We start from the raw sequence: 7,137 nt of genomic DNA, 5'->3' as shown, positions 1-7,137 counted from the left end.
TCTGGAGGTTTTCATTTTTTACTTACAGCTTTCAGAGTTTGAAAAGGACCCCCCAAACCATATATTTTCTGAAAGCATATGACCTCTGGAATAAAAAGCTTAACCTGTATGGAGTTAATAAATTACAAATATTTGTAATTTTTACACTGCGCCTTTTTGCAAAATGGTTAAAATCAAACGTACGCAAAAATTTTAATATCCAAATTTTTCTAAAAATCTGAAGGTTTTAATGTTTCCTTTACAGCATTCAGAATTTGTGAAAGACCCACCAAAGCATATATTTTCTGAAAGCACACAACCAGTAGAATAAAAAGAAGGTACTAATGATTTTTAGGCCACACAATTTTTTTCCAAATGTGTATCAAATAACTACTATACTGTGCATCCCTGTGCAGGCAGTCCTATTCATGTCAAATGGGACACAACAGCTGCAAGGACAGATCTGACATCCATGTGGGTGTAGGTGCATGGACCCAAATGCAGACAGGGTGAGTTCAGGGACATGCACCCACACAGATGTCAAGTTGGGAGCAGTGGCTGTGTCCTTGCAGCTGCTGCATCCCAATTGACATGAATGGGACTGCCTGCACGAAACATCTGTGCATTTCCATGCAGCTGCTGTGTCCCAATTGACATCAATGGGACTGCTTGCATGGGGATGCACGGAACACCTGTGCATCCCTCTACAGCTAAACACGGCCCTATAGTGGTATGCCCTGCATGAACAAGGCCTTAGGCTTTGTTGGGGGGAGGGGGGGTAGCATGCAGTTGCGGCACATCTGTTGGCAAACATGGGATTAAAACAGGTGGTGAGGAGGCATCGCATCGCTCCCTCACCGCCTGTCAGTAGCTTCTGGAGGGTAGCCTTGGGATTTAGAGGCAAGGGCGATTTTGACGCATGTCTAAATTTACCCTTAGGGCCCTTTCACACAGGCTGTCCGATCAGGTCCACCTGTCAGTTTTTCAGGCGGACCGGTTCGGACACTCCAGTCTCCCCTATGGAGCGGCGAATGTCAGCGGTGACAAGTCCGTTGACATCGGCCGCTATCTGATCCTGCCTTCAAAAATGGAGGTCCTATTTTCCATCTGTCTGACAGATCGGATATGATCGAATAAAAATAGACAGGCGGTCCGTTATCACCCGATCTCCTCATAGAGGAGAGTGGGACTGTGTATGTCTCTACTCTGCACAGCGGAGCGGCGACAGAGCTGTCATATGCGGGGGGATTAGCAGACCACTGATCCCCCGCTGAACAAGTGGATTTTGTCCCATGGAGGTGCCTGTGTGAAAGGGGCCTTGCTATGATTTTTATTTTTACTTTTTTTTTTCCACATTTTTTTATTTATTTTTTTTACACTTTTTTTTTTTTTTTTTTTTAATAGGGAGGGGGTGGGTCTTTGGAGAGACATCAGGGGTCTAATGTCTCTTTTTTTAGACAGAGAAAGGGACTGAAGAGTTCAGTCCCTCAGTCCCTGACATAGTAAACACAGTGGCACAGTGACAGTTGAACATATTTGCAATAGGTACTGAACGCTCACTATGTTCACCTTGGAAAGGTAGGGGGCTGGTATGGGGGGGGGGATAGTAAACGCAAGTTTACTAACCCCCCCTGCTCTCCATCCTGACACTGAACTCATCAATCCCCCTGGCAGCAGCTGTGGGGAATGCCGCTTACAGGGCTGCATGGAGGTACCGTCAGGGATCAGTGAGCGAGGGGGGCACTGAAGGGGGTGCCAGCAGGGGGGACATAGTTTAGGGCAAAAAAGTTTATCTCTGCAATTGCCGGCGGGAATGGCAGTGGAGGGAGCCGGACTTGGCCACCTGCAGGCACTTCTGTAGGTCTGTAAGACGTACGGACCTGGCAGTGAAAGGGTTAATGTGGATGTAAACCCGATTCATGAAATTTGAGCTGGGCACATAGATCTCCAGTGTTTTGTCATCTCTCTTCAAAGCACTATGTCTTATAGCTGTCTCCTGCTCAGTTCTTCTGTTATCAGCCTGATAACTTCTGACAAGTTCTCCCTCACATATGATAAAAGCAGCCTGAGTTTTATGTTGGGAAGGATGCTATAAATAGATTAGCAGCTTGCTGAATTATTCAACGATCAGCTCTGAAAGTTACTACCTATGAGGAGAGGGGGTGTGTGCCTTTCCTCCAGTCGGCTGTCTTGGCTGTATGCCCAGGTTTCAATGCAGTGCTAACCAGGAAGAGAAAATTTCCTAACAAGATTTGAACTTTCTAAGACTCCTTTCACACTGCAGTGTGCCATTAGCGCTGAAGCGCCACTCGTTTTTGCAACGTTTTAGTGCAGTTTTAGCTGTGCTTCTTGGCCGCTAGCAGGGCACTTTTTACCAAAAAGAAAATGGTAAAAAGTCCAGTTTTGCAGCACTTTCAAAGCGCTGCCCATTCAGTGCAATGGGCAGGGGCATTTGGGGGACGCTAAATACTGCGCTCCCAAGCTGCTCCTCAGATGCTGTTTGCAGGACTTTTCCTAACGTCCCACAAGCGCAAGTTTTCAGGCGCTTTTTAGAGGCTATTTCAAGCGATAAAGCGCCTGAAAACTGCCCCCCTGTGAAAGGGGTCTAAACAGTATATAAAGCTAAAGACAGCAGATATACATGTAAAACTTATGTAGGGAGATTTGTTTCATCCCTGTGTATCATCTGAGGCTGTTCACTTCACTGGGTATATGTGAGGGTTTATATCCACTTTAATTTGCAGGAATTTCCTCTCACTTCCTGTTTTGGCAGGAAGTGAAGGGAAATCTCTGCAATTTAGAAACTGAATGAAAAGTTTAGCACTGGGAAGCATTTTTTTAAAGACAAATAATGCATGCTATATACAATTATATAGATCAGTCCAAATGAGGGGGAAAGAGGGCCTTTGTTCCAAATCAGGGACAGTTGGGGGCTATGCTATAGTTCTACTTTAATCCCTTTTTTATTTTTTATTTTTTTAGTGCCTATAGCTGGGCTTTAAAAAACTGCAATCCAATGAATGCAAGGGGTATGCTAGGGATAGCAAGGCTGGGAAGGAAAGAGCTGAATGATGTTAAAAGTCCTCCAGGCAGGCTGTAGCTGACATTCTACAACTTCTAATGTTCATTGTACAAAGCTGCCAACCAAATCCCAGTAAGCACTATCAGTACAGGTGGGGAAGGTGTACAGCAGTACAGGAGAGGGAGGTGTACATCAGTACAGGAGAGGGAGGTGTAAAGCAGAGGAAGGTGTACAGTAGTACAGGAAAGGGAGGTGTACAGCAGTACAGGAGAGGGAGGTGTACAGGAGAGGAAGGTGTACAGTACTACAGGAGAGGGAGGTGTACAGGAGAGGAAGGTGTACAGGAGAGGGATGTGTACAGCAATACAGGAGAGGGAGGTGTACAGTAGTACAGGAGAGGGAGGTGTACAGCAGTACATGAGAGGGAGGTGTACAGGAGAGGAAGGTGTACAGTAGTACAGGAGAGAAAGGTGTACAGGAGAGGGAGGTGTACAGTAGTACAGGAGAGGAAGGTGCACAGCAGAGGGAGGTGTACAGTAGTACAGCAGAGGAAGGTGTACAGCAGAGGAAGGCGTACAGTAGTACAGGAGAGGGAGGTGTACAGCAGTACAGGAGAGGGAGGTGTACAGCAGAGGAAGGTGTACAGTAGTACAGGAAAGGGAGGTGTACAGCAGTACAGGAGAGGGAGGTGTACAGGAGAGGAAGGTATACAGTACTACAGGAGAGGGAGGTGTACAGGAGAGGAAGGTGTACAGGAGAGGGAGGTGTACAGCAGTACAGGAGAGGGAGGTGTGCATTAGTACAGGAGAGGGAGGTGTACAGTAGTACAGGAGAGTTTGGTGTACAGCAGTACATGAGAGGGAGGTGTACAGGAGAGGAAGGTGTACAGTAGTACAGGAGAGAAAGGTGTACAGCAGTACAGGAGAGAAAGGTGTACAGCAGAGGGAGGTGTACAGCAGAGGAAGGTGTACAGTAGTACAGCAGAGGAAGGCGTACAGCAGAGGAAGTTGTACAGCAGAGGAAGGTGTACAGTAGTACAGGAGAGGGAGGTGTACAGCAGTACAGGAGAGGGAGGTGTACAGTAGTACAGGAGAGGGAGGTGTACAGCAGTACATGAGAGGGAGGTGTACAGGAGAGGAAGGTATACAGTAGTACAGGAGAAGGAGGTGTACAGGAGAGGGAGTTGTACAGCAGAGGAAGGTGTACAGTAGTACAGAAGAGGAAGACGTACAGCAGAGGAAGGTGTACAGGAGAGGGAGGTGTACAGCAGTACAGGAGAAGGATGTGTACAGGAGAGGGATTTGTACAGTAGTACAGGAGAGGAAGGTGTACAGCAGAGGAAGGTGTACAGTAGTACAGGAGAGGAAGGTGTACAGCAGAGGAAGGTGTACAGTAGTACAGGAGAGGAAGGTGTACAGGAGAGGGAGGTGTACAGGAGAGGGAGGAGTACAGCAGAGGAAGGTGTACAGCAGTACAGGAGAGGGAGGTGTACAGCAGAGGAAGGTGTACAGTAGAGGGAGGTATAAAGGAGAGGGAGGTGTACAGCAGAGGAATGTGTACAGTAGTACAGGAGAGGGAGGTGTACAGCAGTACAGGAGAGGGAGGTGTACAGTAGTACAGGAGAGGGAGGTGTACAGCAGAGGAAGGTGTACAGTAGTACAGGAGAGGAAGGCGTACAGCAGAGGAAGGTGTACAGGAGAGGGAGGTGTACAGCAGTACATGAGAGGGAGGTGTACAGGAGAGGAAGGTATACAGTAGTACAGGAGAGGAAGGTGTACAGCAGTACAGGAGAAGGAGGTGTACAGGAGAGGGAGTTGTACAGTAGTACTGGAGAGGGAGGTGTACAGCAGAGGAAGGTGTACAGTAGTACAGGAGAGGAAGGCGTACAGCAGAGGAAGGTGTACAGGAGAGGGAGGTGTACAGCAGTACAGGAGAGGGAGGTGTACAGCAGAGGAAGGTGTACAGCAGAGGGAGGTATACAGGAGAGGGAGGTGTACAGCAGAGGAAGGTGTACAGCAGAGGAAGGTGTACAGTAGTACAGGAGAGGAAGGTGTACAGGAGAGGGAGGTGTACAGGAGAGGGAGGAGTACAGCAGAGGAAGGTGTACAGCAGTACAGGAGAGGGAGGTGTACAGCAGAGGAAGGTGTACAGTAGAGGGAGGTATAAAGGAGAGGGAGGTGTACAGCAGAGGAATGTGTACAGTAGTACAGGAGAGGGAGGTGTACAGCAGTACAGGAGAGGGAGGTGTACAGTAGTACAGGAGAGGGAGGTGTACAGCAGAGGAAGGTGTACAGTAGTACAGGAGAGGAAGGCGTACAGCAGAGGAAGGTGTACAGGAGAGGGAGGTGTACAGCAGTACATGAGAGGGAGGTGTACAGGAGAGGAAGGTATACAGTAGTACAGGAGAGGAAGGTGTACAGCAGTACAGGAGAAGGAGGTGTACAGGAGAGGGAGTTGTACAGTAGTACTGGAGAGGGAGGTGTACAGCAGAGGAAGGTGTACAGTAGTACAGGAGAGGAAGGCGTACAGCAGAGGAAGGTGTACAGGAGAGGGAGGTGTACAGCAGTACAGGAGAGGGAGGTGTACAGCAGAGGAAGGTGTACAGCAGAGGGAGGTATACAGGAGAGGGAGGTGTACAGCAGAGGAAGGTGTACAGCAGAGGAAGGTGTACAGGAGAGGGAGGTGTACAGCAGAGGAATGTGTACAACAGAGGAAGGTGTATAGGAGAGGGAGGTGTACAGCAGAGGAAGGTGTACAGAGGAATGTGTACAACAGAGGAAGGTGTACAGCAGAGGGAGGTGTAAAGGAGAGGGAGGTGTACAGCAGAGGAAGGTGTACAGCAGTACAGTAGAGGAAGGTGTATAGCAGTACAGGAGAGGGAGGCATACCTACCAACATTTTGAGATGGGAATGAGAGACACCTACTATAAAACGTATGTAGGCATAGGACACGCCCCCTGTCACACCCGCTTAAAGGAGAATTAACAAAAAAAAAGGTTAATTAAACCCACAAGTGCTTTTTTTATCACTACTATTCCTTTATATTGGCTTTTAAAATTTACAAATGCAGCAATTTAGAATTTGGATGAAAGGTTTAGCACTGGGAAACACTTTTTGAAAGATAAAAAGTGCACATTATATACAACCATATAGATCAAACCAAAATGAGGGGGTAAGAGGGACAGAGGGACATTGCTTCAAATCAGGGACAGTCCCTCGAAATCAGGGACAGTTAGGAGCTATGGGGAAAATAATAAAAATATAAGTTACGCTAAATATGAAGAGATCACAAATCAAGTGACATATGGTGCAAATAAATAAATAAACAGTGAACATTCAAAAATTCATAAACACAAAATACATGTATACATATAAAACCTAATAATGATAGGAAACAAAGTTAATGAATATATAAAAAAATCAAATCAGAAAAATGAATGAAAAATAAATGAAAAAAAGTCCATTGAGATGATAAAATGAATAAAAAGGAAAAATCCGTTGAGATACAAAGTTCCAAGGGTTATCCACCTTCACCAACAGGGGAGGAGAGGGGGGAAAAGTAAAGGATCCCGATCTGAAGAGAAGAACCCACTCTATAAGTGGGAACCCTTACCGGAACAGATGGACCCCATCTAGAGCAAGGTCATAAACGCAGGCAGATTAAGCCCTCTGCGGGGACTGGTAAGTATCTGATACCTCCGGGATCCTCCGAGAGGGCACGGGAGCAACTCAGCAGGGTATAGCAGGAACAGACCAACAGGCACACCAATCTGGGGGAATACACTCCGACCCGAAGCCAAAAGTGTACAAAGGATATAAGAAAAAGGACTCCGATCGTGAAATAACACTTATAAAAAGAAGCCTTTATTACATGTTAAAAGGAAACAAGCGGTGAAAACCGCAATACTACAAGATAAAAAATGAAAAAAAGGCTCAAAATGCAAACACCCCTGTACTAGGGTCACATGTGGCGTGGTGGCTTCAGCGCATAGCACTGCCCTACATGTTTCGTAATACCTTACGTCTTCCTGGGGCCTATGGGAAGCTATGGGGAGGTGTACAGCAGAGGAAGGTGTACAGGAGAGGGAGGTGTACAACAGAGGAAGGTGTACAGTAGTACAGGAGAGGGAGTTGTA

This window comes from Aquarana catesbeiana, linkage group LG04, assembly GCF_042186555.1.
Source record: "Aquarana catesbeiana isolate 2022-GZ linkage group LG04, ASM4218655v1, whole genome shotgun sequence".
NCBI lineage: Eukaryota > Metazoa > Chordata > Amphibia > Anura > Ranidae > Aquarana > Aquarana catesbeiana.
This window is presented reverse-complemented; position numbering follows the sequence as displayed.